Genomic DNA, 15,103 nt, shown 5'->3' on the forward strand with positions numbered 1-15,103 from the left:
GGAAAAAAGGAGAATAAAAACAAAGAGAATGGGACAAGTGAAAAACTAGCAAGATAGGTAGATGTAAATTAACCACATGAATGATCACATGAAATGTAAACGACCTAACAATTAAAAGATAGAGACTGTCAGATTGAAAGAAAAATCTATTGACAAGGAGACTATTTTAATATAAAGACATATATGTTACATGTTAAAGAATGGGAAAAGATATACTACACAAACACTAAACAAAAAGGAGCTAGAAAGACTATATTAACATCAAATAGATATCAGAACAAATAATATTTCCAGAGATAAAGAGAAGCATTAAATATAGATAAAAGGGTCAATTCACCAAGAAGATATAAGAATTCTGAATGTCTTTGCACCAATAACAAAGCCTTCAAAATATATAAAAGACAACTGATGAAAATCAAAGGAAAAACAGACAAATCCACAACTATATCTGGAGACGTCAACACACTCGTTTCTTAGAATTTGATAAAACAAAAAATATTTGCAGTGATATAGACGACTTGAACAACACCATCAACTAACTTGACCTAACTGATATTAATAGAATCGTCTACCCAAAAGCAGCAGAATCAACTTTTTTTTTTTTTAGTTCACATGGAACCCTCATAAGGATAGACCATAGTTTGGGCCATAAAACAAATCAAGAAATTTTAAAGGACTGAAATTATACAAAGTATGTTCTTGGAACAGAGTAGAATTAAATGAGGTATCAATAACAGAAATATATTTGGAAGATCCCCCCCAAAGATTTGGGAACTAAACAATCCATTTTTAGTTAACCTTGGAGCCAAAGAAGAAATTACAAGTCAATTAGTAAATATTTTCAATGGAATGAAAATGAAAATACAACATATTAAAATTTTGTGGAATACAGTTAAAGAAGTGCCTGGAGAGAAATTTATAGCATTAATCCCAGCACTTTGGAATGCTAAGGCAGGATAATCACTTGGTTGAAGACCAGCCTGGGCAACATGGCAAGACTCTACCTCTACAAAACAAAAATAAAAATAAAAATTAGCCAGGCTTGGTGGTGCATGACTATAGCTCCGACTACTCGGGAGGCTGAGGTGGGAGGAAAACTTGAGCCTAGGAGTTCAAGGCTACGGCGAGATATGATCACGCCACTGCTCTCTAACCTGGGCAACAGAGCGGAGACTTGTCTCTTGAAAAAAAAAGAAGGAGAAGAAAAAAGAACAAAGGTATTTAATCAATTATCTAATCTTTAACATTCATTAATTAGGAAAATATCTCTTCTCAGCCTCTTGGATAAGATCAAGTGTTAAAAAACTAGGAAAAGAAAAGAAAAATAGGCAGAAGGGAGGACGTGATAAAATCAGAGCAGAAACCACGAAATGGGACACAGAAAATTCATGAAACCAAAAGCAAGTTCTTTGAAAAGTTCAAAATTTATAAACATTTTGCCAGACTGTTCAAGAAAAAAGAAGGAAGATACAAACTATAAATATCAGAAATAAAAGAGGAAATATCACCACAGATCCTATAAATATTAAAGGAAAAATAAGGAACAGCTTTAGGCCAACTTAGATGAAATGGAGGATTTGTTCGAAATCAATTGTATATACTAACCACAAACAGTTGGAAATTTAGAAACAGTATCATTTACAAGAGTCTTATAAAACATGACATACTTACAAATAATTCTAACAAAAAATGCATAAGACATGTACATTGATTATAAAACATTACTGAGAGAAACTAAAGACCCTCGTAAATAGATAAATCATATTCATAGTTCAGACTATCCAATATTATTATATTTCATAACATAACTTTCTGCAAAGACTTCTTAGGACACAAAAAAATCATGAACTATAAAAAGTTAATTATACCTCTTCAAAATTAAAAATTCAGGTCTTTGAAAAGTAGTATTAAGAAAATAAAAAAGACAAGCCACAGACTTGGAAAAATAGTTGGAAAACAAATACCTGATCATAGACTTGTATTAGGATAAGAATTCCTATAATACAGTGATAAATATGCAACACAATAAAAACTGGGCAAAATATTTAAACATTCACTTCACCAAAAATAATGTATGGACACAAATAAGCACATGAAAAGATGTTCAACATTAATAGCTTTTAGGGAAATGCAAATTAAAACCACCATGGCATATCACTACACACCTACTAAAATGACTAAAATTATATGACTGACAATCCCAATTGCTGTTGAGGACTGCAGAGCAAATGGAACTTACATACATTGCTAGTGGGAATGCAAAAGGGTATAATCTTTGGAAAACAGTTTGGCAGTTTCTTATAAAGTTTTACACTTTCCATATGACCCAGTGATCTCATTCCTAGGTATTTACCAAAGGAAAAAAAAAAAAAACTTGTATGAATGTTCACAGTATAATAATGTTATGCATAATAGCCCAAAACTGGAAAGAAACCAAATGTCCATCAACTAGTGAATATATAAACAAATTGTGATATAACCAAACAGTCTAATAACAACAATAAAAAGAAATAAACTGATATATACAACAACAATTAATCTCAAAAGCATTGTGCTAAATGAAAAAAAAAAAATCTCAGACACAACAGCTTCATGCCACATGATCCATTTATGAGTGTCTGGAAAAGGCAAAACTCCAGGAATAAAAATTCAAATTAGAGGTTGCTGGGAGTTGGGAATAGAGAGGTGGTTGACTTCAAAGGGGCACAAGGGAACTTTCTGGCCTAATGAAAATAGTCTATATTTTATGGTAGTGATCACACAACTGTATTTGTCAAAACTCATTGAACTATAAACTTTAAAAGGGTACATCTTACTGTCAGTAAGTTAAACCTTAAAAGAGATGACTTAAAAAAATTTTTTCAACGTTAGGCAGCTCATTGGATCTCTTGGAGAGCTAAAAATCCAGGTTCGGAGGCTATGCGGCCAGCAGCAATGCCCAAATTCATGCTGAGGAGACGGTGAGGGGAAAACATCATTGATCCTGCTGGGCAGAGACACACAAGCTTTCATCACCACCCTGAACCAGTGGACACTTGACCCTGACCCTCAGGTGTTTGCCCTCTGCTGCTTCTAGAACTGATGGCTCCATCTCCAGAAATGGATCTTGCTTGAGGTCCTTGCTTCTTCATGTCACTATTCAGTCTGGAGTGGTGACATCTGATTGGCAGAGCCTAGGTCACGTGCCCATTCCTGAACTGCGAGGAAGACTGGAAATAGGGTATGTCACACTTTCAGCACCTACAGCAAGGGCCGACTTGCATCATAAAGTGGGGAACGCCTCTAACAGAAAACAAGTTCTCCACCATCTCTCCAGCATCATTCTTTGCTGGCCAGCCAAGATGAGTGCAAAATGTTCACTATACCTCCCATATCATAACTCTGATTAAGAATTTTAGATGACTGTTCAGTGCTTGAAGGACAAAATCTGAATTCTTTTCTTGGCATACAAAGCCTGACCCTAATCTGTGTTTCTTTTTTTTTTTTTTTCTTTTTTTTTTTCTTTTTTTTTGAGACGGAGTCTCCCTGTCACCCAGGCTGGAGTGCAGTGGCGCAATCTCGGCTCACTGCAAGCTCTGCCTCCCAGGTTCACACCATTCTTCTGCCTCAGCCTCCCTAGTAGCTGGAACTACAGGCGCCCACCACCACGCAAGGCTAATTTTTTGTATTTTTAGTAGAGACGGGGTTTCATCGTGTTAGCCAGGATGGTCTCGATCTCCTGACTTTGTGATCCACTCGCCTCGGCCTCCCAAAGTGCTGGGATTACAGGCGTGAGCCACCGCTCCCGGCCCCCTAATCTGTCTTTCTAACCTCAATGCCTACCTCTCACTCCACCATCTGGTTGGCTGGCCTCACTCAGGAGCTGTTGCTGCCCCTCGCCAGCCCTTTATTCGCATGGCTCCGGGGCTCTGCTATGCTTGAAATATCCTCCTCTTCTGTCTCCATCAGGGAAGCTCCTACTCACTTGTCAAAGCCCACTTCAGGGAAGCCTGCCCAAATCTATGGGCCCCATCAAGCAGGCCCTCTCCGCACTCTGATCTTTTATAACATCTAGTAGGTACTAAATTAATAAATGGTTGGTGGGTGAGAATTATCCTTCTCCAAAATCAAAGCAGCAGCCCTTAAAAGCAAGATGTACTTTAAAATTTAAATAAATAAAATTTAAAACTCTACTTGTACAGTCAAAAGAAGTAATGTTTTTGATATTTTCCAGAAATTCTGAACAAACAGATGACCTTTGGCCCAATATCCTCATTTTTAACTGTGTCTTGAAGGTTATCTCTGAGCAAATGAGTAAAGATAAGACATATCTGACAATTTTCATTAAGCCAAGAAACACAGAGAAACGAAACACACTCAGATCCCAAAGGGGCCCAAGACCAGGTCCAATCTAAGCCTAAGAGGAAATGGGAGCATGGTGTGCACTGAAATTTGATGTGAAATGCTTCTCAGTGATAACTAGTAAAATCAGCAATTACATTGGAGGTCCTAAATTACTCCCTGCAAAACAAACAAATGAAATATAGCTAGTGGGTACAGCTGATCTGAAACTCAAATAACTGCCTCGTTTTTATTTCTGTCCCCATTGAATGACACAGCCAATGACACAAGACATGAAGAAGGGGAGTTCCAGGGAAAAGCATGCTGGGGATGACCCCCACCAGAATCCCTGGTGGTGTGGTGGACAGATCCCACCGTCTCCCACATTTCACATCCCCAAATGGTGCCACTGGTACTCATACTAGGTGAGAATTCACTGATCAACTCCGTGTAACCTGGACTTCAAGTCTGCCTTGTATTCCTGTGTTTGGACATTCTTCCCTCTACAAAGGTCCCTTCACGTTAATTTATTCTTCTTTCCTTGTTTAAGATGGCAGAGTGCCCTTTGCTTTCTTTCATCTTTGCTTTTCTCTCTACAGTAGCCTCTGAGCATATAAAGTTTTTGAATTCCTTATTTGTGGATTTTTAAATTTTTGGTTTCATTTTTCAGGTTTCTTGAAGGCTGTGTGAAGCCCTCCACTCTCCCCACACATATTATATGTTGCCCTCTTTCTAGATAGGCTCCAGTAATGCTAATTTCACCTAACTGACAGGCAACAAGTGGAAGCTGATGGCCAGAAGGTCACAAGAAAAAAAACTAGAGAAATTGTGTTCAGCCAGGTCAAAAAAAAAGTCATGGTGGACATCTGCAGAGGCCAGAGGCACCAGTCAGGAGCTGGAGTCACTGCTGCAAGGACCCCACCACCTCCTTCCACCTGCAACAAAGGAGCTCCATGGCTGCCATGCTAGATCACCCCTGACTGTTCACCTCACAGGGCCTGAGGACAGCTCTCAGGGACAAGACAAATGATCCAAGGTACCCAGTTCCCAACAACCATTCCTAAGAACTTGCAGAGCAGAATGTTAAAAACAACATTTTTTTTTTTTTTCTACAAGGGAGAAAGGCTAAAGTCATTAGCAAAGGAAAATCTCAAGAGATATCAATGCTTTCCCAAACAACCTCTCTAGGCTTGGGAACACATACCGTACCCATTTTGTACCCAGAGAGAGAGAGAGAGAAAAAAAAAAACAAAACTTTTTATAACCTTACAAAAAAGTTACATAAACAACACTATCCTCTTTGTTGGTTTCTTTTTTAAAAGGGGTTGTTTTGAAAATAGATAATTTTACTGATTCCAGAGCCAAGAATTGTTGCTCTGTATTAAGGAACTGTTGGATGCCCTTTTTGGCAGGATTGTTTGTCTAAGATTATGCATGCTTGCTGGGGACACAAAAATGAGCTCAGGATTGGAGATGGCTGCACCTGAGTGGCGGGGCTTGTTGGAGCTCATGCATGGCCTGGCTCCCAAGGAGCTCCAGCCTGCTCACTCACCATTCACTCATAATCCCCTCAAATCAAAGCTCTCCCTTATCCAGGACACAAAGATGAGTGGGGAGGGCGGGGGCGAGGGGAGAGGTTAACAATGTCTTTACAGTCATACTCATCAAGTAAGTGTCACAAAGAAAAGGAATATAAATCCTGAAGTATGGGGAGGCGGGAAGGCAAGAGGAGAGAGAAGATGAGAGAAAAGGTAAACCATCGGGTAAAACTCAGCAAGATAGAGCTAGTTGTTTTGAGGCAATTGTTTCCAGTAAATGGACATACCACAGAAAGAAATGGAGAAAGCTCCAAGAGCACGGTGGTTTGAAACGGGTACACGCCACAGGAACCTGGTTAGTTCCACTTCTACATTCCTGACTCAATCTCAAAAGAGATGTTTCCGATTATCCCAAAGGAAATGGTTAGAGAATCAATGCAGCACCGAAGTATGGTTACAATTATGCAAAATAATAGGATACAACCTAGTGGGAAGGTCTTCAACAGTGCATGAAGCTTATGCTTTGATGCAAATCTGCTTGAAATATAAGGATAGAAACTTCTCCCTCAAATGTATGCTCCTTGGTATAAAAACACAAAAGCTCTGAGACAGTTAAACTTCCTTCAAATAAGAATGCATCCCACGGATGTTCTTTGTGAGACAGATATCTACAAAAAATTCTCCTACTAAAATCACAAGCCTCTGCAGTTTTTTTCTCTTGAATTATGGCCACTCAGAATAGTAATTTTGATATTAAATGCTCCTCCTTAATAAAAGGACAAAAAGCAAAATCTTTGAGGAGTTATATGTAGTGTTTAACACCATTTGTTTTCAAACCCGTGTTTTCAATGTTCAATTCTTCTATGCAATACCACCTCAAAAATAACCAAGTTCTTTCCTTAAATATTGAAACATCCCCAGGGTAGAGACTTGTTCTCTGCTCTGATCCCACTGCCAAACACAGATCCAAGCTCATAGTGGTGCCCAACAAATATTAGCTGAATTATCATTAATATGAACAAACATACACAAAGTTACAACCACTTTCTGGGCAATGCCTTTCCTGCAAATATTCTTCAGAGTAATTTTCTGAGCGGAGAGGAATGTTCTTAAATTGGCACATCAAGATTTAGAAAATGAGCTGAAGCTCTGCACTTGTTGATTTACAAAAACACGTCGATTTTATTAGTTTTGAGCTGAAAATCAGCTTGGGGACATGAGAGGAGGCAGAAACGTGGGCTTGTTGATTCTTTAGAGACCTGCCGGTCAGCAACTCCTGTACCTCAACACAAGTGCATTCTTTGCTATTTTTCTTGGAAAACCTTGACAGTGTGCAGTGAGGGTGTCTTATCAGCTTCCAGGTAGAGGCAATGTGCCCAGCCACTTCAAACAGGGAAGCGGGGCAGGGGAAGGGACACCAGAGAAATGGAACCCAGGATGTGCCTGCTGAGGCTAGGGGCTTTGCAGATACAATATCTGACTATTTCCATGTCACCTGACTTCCCACTGTCTCCTTTGATTTTTAAAAGCCTTAGTAGCACATATAATGGAGGGTTTTGTTTACCTTTAAGGATGAAATAACAGAAAAACAAACAAATAGGCTGCACTACCTCTTCTCACTCTATCAAACCTGAGTTGACTCTTTGTGATCACATTGATTGAAACAAAAAAGAAGAAAAAAAAAGATCAACCTACAGTCTAAAACAGACATACCTTCTATGAGGATTCCATGCTCTTACGGTATTTAAAAGGCTGTTTTCTACTACTCTGAGATCATCCATCTCTCTCCCTTTCTTCTCTAGTGTTCAAGATTAATGTTCTCTTCCTTTGTCCCTTCCACATGCCGTGCTGGAAGAAATAAGGACCAAAACAAATACAAAAGGGTAGGGAAGAGTCAGAAATGTGACTTTTGTTTTGGTCCTTATGTCTTCCCACATTGCTGCTGAGGCTCTGGGATTTCCCCAAGGACTGCTCTTCTGCGCATATTGTTTTTCTGACACCTTTTAAGTGGCTGTGCCCTTTCACACCGAGAGAAGACTGTTCCTGTATCCCTTCAAAATCTACGATAATCTCTACAACCTTCTGAAAACAAACAACAATATATTCTTTGATATGTCAATAGGGTTCAATTTAGCAGTAATTCATATATGGTACTGCATCTTGAACTGGTGGCTTCCATTTGTGAGCTACTGCTGAATACTCATGTCTTGAATTCTCAAATGTAATTTGCTGTTTTCTGTGCTGTTGAGAGGCATAACCCTCTTTCCATCTAAGTTTTCAGCACAGACCGGAGGTCATCCTCCTTTCCTCTCTAAAATCCCAGGAAAAGCTCTCCTGGACTTTGGCTTCTCAATATCAGTGGTTGAGAAACATGCTGTAGCTTCAAACTACAAAATAGTTGGGGTGATCTTAGCTATATAACAGGCAGAGGAAAATGGCAAGGAATGCCAAGACTATGAAAGTTTTCAACACAATTTGCAGAATTAGAATCTGAGAGCTACTAATTACATTTGTTCATGCATTCACACACTGATTCACACATATTCTGAGTGTATAATTCATTGCCATACAATGTTCTAGAGGCTGAGGAACGTCCTCTAGGATACATTTGCCAGCATAAAAATCTTCCCCACCATTGTCTGATTTCATGTGTGAAATGTAGAGTGCTCCCTCTAACTTCATCTGTCCAACAATATTATGGTGTAATAGATTATATTTAATAAGTTCTATGCCATATCCCTTGGGAGTACAAGTTTGACTGCATATTTCCAGACACTGGGGAAGCAGCTTTCTCATTAGATGAGGAGATTGTCAAGGCACTCTGCAACTGCCCTGTTTTGTTGACTGTATACAGACTTCAAGACAAACCACCGACCCAGGCCCATTCAAAGCATCAGCTTGTTAACAAGGACTGAAGCCTAAGTCTGTTTATGGTCACATAGCACCCAGATCATGTAAGGACTGGGCCAGCAACACTTCCCGGTAACACAGAGCTAAATGGTCCCACTGAACTCTGCTTCACAGACAGTATTCAGTCCAAAACACATGGGTCATCCAAGAAATATGAAGCCAAATTAAGGCGGCCAGAATTCCCTTTGAAAGGCCATCAGACAGCATGGCGCCAGCATGGCATCAAGCTCCAGACCAACATCAACTTCTATAAATCAGTGGTAGGAGGATCTAACTTCTTTTAATGTAGGATAAAACTTGGACCCACCACAGATGTCACATCTGACTTCTTCCTCAGTCCCTCTAGTGTTCCCGGTCAGCACTCCTGAATATTAAATAACAGATCCAAAGTCACTTAAATCCTGGGATATGATCAGTCCACCAAAACTGGAGCCTCAATTTACTGTAGTGTAAGTCCGCAGACCACACAGTCACAACACAAAATCACAGCAGCAGTTACCTTGCGGGGTTACTAGCTGGAAGAGGGCATGTGAGTGTTTTTTTAGATGGTGGTAATAGAAGAGAGAGACACACACCCTGCAATTACTAACTAGCACAGTGTCAATTTCACATTAATGTTTTCTTAGAAAATGAGAAAGTTTGGGTTGGGTTTCTTGATTTTTTTCTAGATATTTTAGGTGTTGGGTAAATCTTAAACACCATTATTCTGCTAAATACCTCCCCACCCTCCTCCTCTTCACCTCACTGAAACAACTGATGACTAAGAGCAAATACCCAGCGAAACCAATAATGGTATCATCAAATCGTGGGGACAAGGGCTTACAAGCACACCTGTGCTGTATGATTTTTTTTAAGGTAACTGGACAACAATCGCACACTAAGAGAGGAAGGATTCCAAATTTCCAGGTTTTCATTCCAAGGCTTTTTCTGCTAGGTAAGAGCAAAGGAAAAATATTTAAAATGAAGCCAGGCTGAACTACTTTACTGATGAGGCAGTCCTAATAAAGCCTGAAACCCATAAGGTTTAAGTGATAAACTATGAAAGTAAAGACTTTCAGCTCAGTGTTACAGGGGGTGGGAAAAGAAAGTGCACTAATTAAGACATACCGCCCTGTTATATTCAGGTGGTCCATTCAGGAATCACAGTTCTTAACCAAAAAGCAAGGACATTTACTTTTAGAAACATTCCAACAGAGTGAAATTCAGTACAAAAAAAAGAGACGGGGAAAGTGGAAAAACAAGTTCACAAGTTTGGTGCTTTGAGCTTGTATTGAATTCATAATTTTGAAAAACAAATGTATGATATTTCATACATAAACCTAAAACTCATGGAATGGTAGCACAAACTCACAATGAAAAACAGCCAAAGATAATGGTGAGCTATAAATTCCATTAGAGTTCATCTAGTTTACCCACCCCACCTTTACAGATGGAAAGAACAGAAGCCATACCTAGGGATGAGGACAAACCATAGGTTTGTCAAGGACAGTAACCTTAATGCCACACAAAACCCTAACACCTTTGAGATGGCCTCCTCGCTACACTGGCTTTGCCATCTTTCCAAAAACTACATCTGTTTTGTAGAAGACTTGAAGATGCTCCAGAGAAGAGCAACAAAACTTTCTGGAAGAATGGAAAGAGAAGCCACAAAGAAAGGATGAATAACAAATGGAACAGAGCAAACAATTCCGTAGCAGATGCAGTTACTAGGTAATGGTTTCTCTGATATCCCCAAAGGGTAAATATATGCCTCTCTACATACCTATACAATTGTTTTTTGAGCATCTTCATCATTTTTAAATGTACAGTTCAGTAGCATTAAGTGCATTCACATTGTTGTGTTACCATCACTACCATCCAACCACAGAACTATTTTCATCTTGAAATATTAAAACTCTGTGACCATTAAACAATAACTCTTTTTTCACCCTTCCTCCAGCCCCAGCAACCACCATTCTACTTCCTGTCTCTATGAATTTGACTACTCTAAGTACTTCATATAAGTGGAATCATACAGTATTTATCCTTTTGTGACTGGTTTTTTCACTTAGTTTAATGTCCTCAAGCTAAAGGATTGTTTTTAAGAAGGCATTTAACAAGGATTAGCTGAGGATGCTCACCAGCTGTTTTCCATCTTCCATAAGAACAAAGAAAACAAGTTTAAATTGTTAAAGAGAAAATGAGTTTGAATTGCAAGGGTAGAAAAAGTTGTCAGATGTTAGAATATAAACTTTATAGACGTCTTTACTTAGAGAAGTGCTATAAACAATAATGTGTTTACATATATTGAGTTGACTTATTTCCTTATAAGATCTCTTAAAAATTATGAAATGAGGTCAGGGACAGTGGCTCACGCCAGCACTTTGGGAGGCTGAGGCGGGAGGATCACTTGAGCCCAGGAGTTCGAGACCAGCCTGGGCAACATAGGGAGACACCACCCCCCCCACCCCCATCTCTGCCAAAAACAAAAAATTTAGCCAGGTGTGGTGACACACAGCTACTCTGTGTTCCCAGCTACTCCGGAGGCTGAGGCAGGAGGATTGCTTGAGCTCAGGAGGTCAAGACTACAGTAAGCCATGTTTGCTCCACTGCACTCCAAGCTGGGCAACAGAGAGACCCTGTCTCAAAAAGTAAAATAATGAAATGAATTCGATAAGCCCTAACTGAGCCTTTGATTGTAATGGTGTGGGCACTACTAAAGAAACAGAACATATCTTGTTTCCTTGAAAGGCAAACAATTTACTCTGGGAAACAATATAACTTTCTATAAAATTCTTATGATACTTAACCATTTTTAACATTATCCAAGGATAGCAAATAGCTTTCAACTTCAAGCTCCAACTCTCATAAACTGTTAGAGGCTGCCTAAAGCCCTGTGATGAATTCTGCATCCAAGACAGAGCACAGAAAAGACAGTGATTAGTTATTGTTTGTCGTGGGTCAAGAAGAGACCAGCAAGGGTTAGGGTGCCATAATCTTGCCATTCTTGTCAAAACTCTTATACTTTGTCAAGCATTATTGTTGCTTAGCACTGTTTAATACTTGTTTCATGTTTCTCTGGCTACCGTGAGCTTAACAATGGTCATCAGTACTGCATTTTCTACTTACTTATCATGCCCATAATATGCACCAGATAAATATACAATGTGACGAACAGGTACCAAGGCAATTACCTCACCCATTTACCTGTCCTGGGATCCTATCTTCCCTTCTATTCTTTTGGTCTTTGTTCCGTCAATATTCCTTCCCTTTCCTTCATCTTTATCCTTTCTTTCATTCTTTCTTCCTCTTTTATCATATTCTTTTCAAGAGTCAGTGACCCTTTCCCACATAGCATATGAACATGCTTCACCTCTTCCGTAAGTGGAAAGCAGCTGCCATTCCTAGGCCTGTGTGTTCCCAACTTCTAGGCTATCTTTTCTCTTGTTCTTCACAGTGAAACATAAATACAGTGTTCTCAACTGGCTGCCGGGAGGTCTTCATCACCCACCTCCTCTTTCAAGCACTGCAATCAGGGCGTTACCTCATGTAAGCAGCTGAAACTGTTTTAATCACCATTTATCCATTAGTGACCAAATTCAGTGCGCTCTTTTTTGCCCTTATAGAGCTTGCTATCTGTGGTGTATCAGATGCCCTTAACCCCTTCATCCTCCTCAGAATTCTTTCATCCCTTGACTTTGGTTACTTACATTCTCCCTGGTTATTTCTCTTCCCTCTCTGGCTGCTCCTGACCACAATTAGAGTAGCCGTGTCTCCAAGAGTCAGTACCTCTTCTCCTCTCACCATACAAACACCTTCTGAGCATTCTCTTCAACAACCGTCACTTATCTCTGATTATCCAACTGTCTCCTACATAATCCAACCGGATAGTCCCCATACACATTTTTTTTTTTTTTTTTTTTTTTTGAGACAGAGGCTCTCTCTGTCACGCAGGCTGGAGTGCAATGGCACGATCTCAGCTCACTGCAACCTCCGCTTCCCAGGTTCAAGTAATTCTCCTGCCTCAGCCTCCCGACTAGCTGGGATTACAGGCGCCCACTAACAGGCCCGCTAATTTTTATATTTTTAGTAGAGATGGGGTTTCACCACGTGGCCAGGCTGGTCTCAAACTCCTGACCTCAGGCGATCTGCCCGCCTCGGCCTCCCAAAGTGCTGGGATTACAGGCGTGAGCCACTGCACTCGCCCCCCACCAGCCCCCATACACTTCTGTCTCAACGTATCCATAATTAAACTCAGCATCTTTCTTCCCCACATCAGCCACATAACTTATGTCCTGAGAATCAGCATCTTCATCAATACCGCTATTCCAACCAGGAAGCCGAGAGTCCTCCCAGAACCCTCCCTGTTCTCTGTTCTCCACCGCTGGCAGCCCTTATCACTGTTCCTGCCTCCTCCTTCATAGCTTTCATATTCTGGACTTTCCCTTCTCTCCATGCGCACTGTCAGTGTGCTAGCTCAGGCTTTCGTCATCTCTCACCCAGACAACGGTAACCAACCCACAACTTGTGTTCTTGCCTCCATTAGCACAACCCTCCAAGCCCACAAATCTGCTCATATCGTTCCTTTGCTCGAAATTCTTTACTGGCCTCCCCATTGCGTATAGAACAAAATCTAGACACCTTGCAGGGCTTTTAAGGCCCTTTGTGATTTGGTCTGTGTGTAGAGCCTCTTCTCCTACCTGTATCCCTTTCTTTCTTTTGCAACGGAGTCTCGCTGTGTCACCCAGGCTGGAGTGCAATGGTGCAATCTCGGCTCACCGCAACCTCCGCCTCCCGGGTTCAAGAGATTCTCCTGCCTCAGCCTCCCGACTAGCTGGGATTACAGGTACACGCCACCACGCCCAGCTAATTTTGTATTTTTAGTAGAGACGGGGTTTCACCATGTTGGGCAGGCTACTTTCAAACTCCTGACCCCAGGTGGTTCATCTGCCTCTGCCTCTGCCTCCCAGTGTGCTGGCGTGAACCACCGCTCCCGGCCCCTTTATCCCTCCTCACTTTGGTTTCTGGGAGCAATAAAGTCCTTGCCATTCCCCAAACACACAATTTTCTCACTTATGTCCATGTCCTTGCACAGGCCCTTCCTTCTGCCTGGGCCCTGGTCCCTCCCTGCCCAGCTAGTACGCAGCCATCATCCTTCAAATCTCAATTCCAAGAGGAAGTCCCCTGTGTTGGCTAGGACTCTTTAAGCTGCAGATGACAGAGCCTGGGGTCCTAGGGCAGGTCATAGATGTCGATCTGCATTTCCTCAGCCCATGCCCCAGCCTAGCCTCTCAAACCAAAAGGTTGTTCCCTTCACACTTCTGCTTTGGTCTAAATTTTGATTCAGTTGAGCTTCTTAAAGAGTGTTTTGAAAGACAACAGCTGTAGTGGTCTAGACTTTGAAATGAGATATTAAAAAGTTTTCCCAGCTGTCTGTCCTGTTACTAGTTATATCAATAACTAGTATAATTTTATGGGCACTTTCACTGTAATAGAAATACGAGAAGCACATGAAAGAGTTTAAACTGAGTGAAAATAACTGATGAAATAAATAGGCAAATTAAATAAATATTCCTGTTGATCTCAGATTGTTTTTGGAGTCATTAATAATGAGAATAAGTTGTTCCTAAAGGTGGCTTGGAAATTCTATCTGATTTAGTTTTAAATGACTCTAAGATGCTGTCCTAGCAATAAAACAAAAATTTTTAAAGAAAGAGACAAATAATCTCTGCAAAATTAATCAATTGACCCACCCAGGATAGTGAGAAGCCAAGTACAATTGTAAAACATCTGTGTAGGAAAAATAAAAAGCACCCTCCCTTGTCCATTTTCAGGTTTCTATAGAAAGAAATCTCAAGAATCTCTCCTTTTATCTACACCAGGGATCAGCAAACTAGAACCTGTGGGCCAAATCCAGCCCAACGCCTGTTTTTTATAAATAAAGTTTTATTGGAATACAATCATACCTGTTTGTTTATTTATGGTCTGTGGCTGCTTTTGCACCACAACTGCAGGGCTGAGTAATTGAAACAGAAATCTATGACTCACAAAACTAAAAATATATACTATCCAGCTTTTTACAAACAAAGCTTGCTGGCCCTGTCTACACAAATAGAAGAACGATTTTCTTTATTTACCAGTGACCATGAAGAAGGGCTTTTGATCTATGATTCAAGATTCCTACAATAACACAGCATAGCACCTATTTTCTCAAAACAAGTCACTGATTTTTATGGAGTCTCTTACTAGGATACCAAACTCTCTACTTGTCTTCTTTATTTTCATAACTTTGGGCAGCGTATGAGGGATGAAATGACAGGTGACTAGTGTGTGTATTAGATCCAAAACAATGACCT

The 15,103-nt window shown here is 40.3% G+C and overlaps 1 long non-coding RNA gene across 1 annotated transcript in view; it reads right to left on the reverse strand.

Moving 5' to 3' along the window:
- LOC129049738 (uncharacterized) overlaps nucleotides 1-15,103 on the reverse strand; it is a 90,686-nt gene that overhangs the window by 50,760 nt on the left and 24,823 nt on the right. The window lies entirely within an intron of this gene.

The sequence above is a fragment of the Pongo abelii genome, chromosome 15 (genome assembly GCF_028885655.2).
Source record: "Pongo abelii isolate AG06213 chromosome 15, NHGRI_mPonAbe1-v2.0_pri, whole genome shotgun sequence".
NCBI classification, from domain to species: domain Eukaryota; kingdom Metazoa; phylum Chordata; class Mammalia; order Primates; family Hominidae; genus Pongo; species Pongo abelii.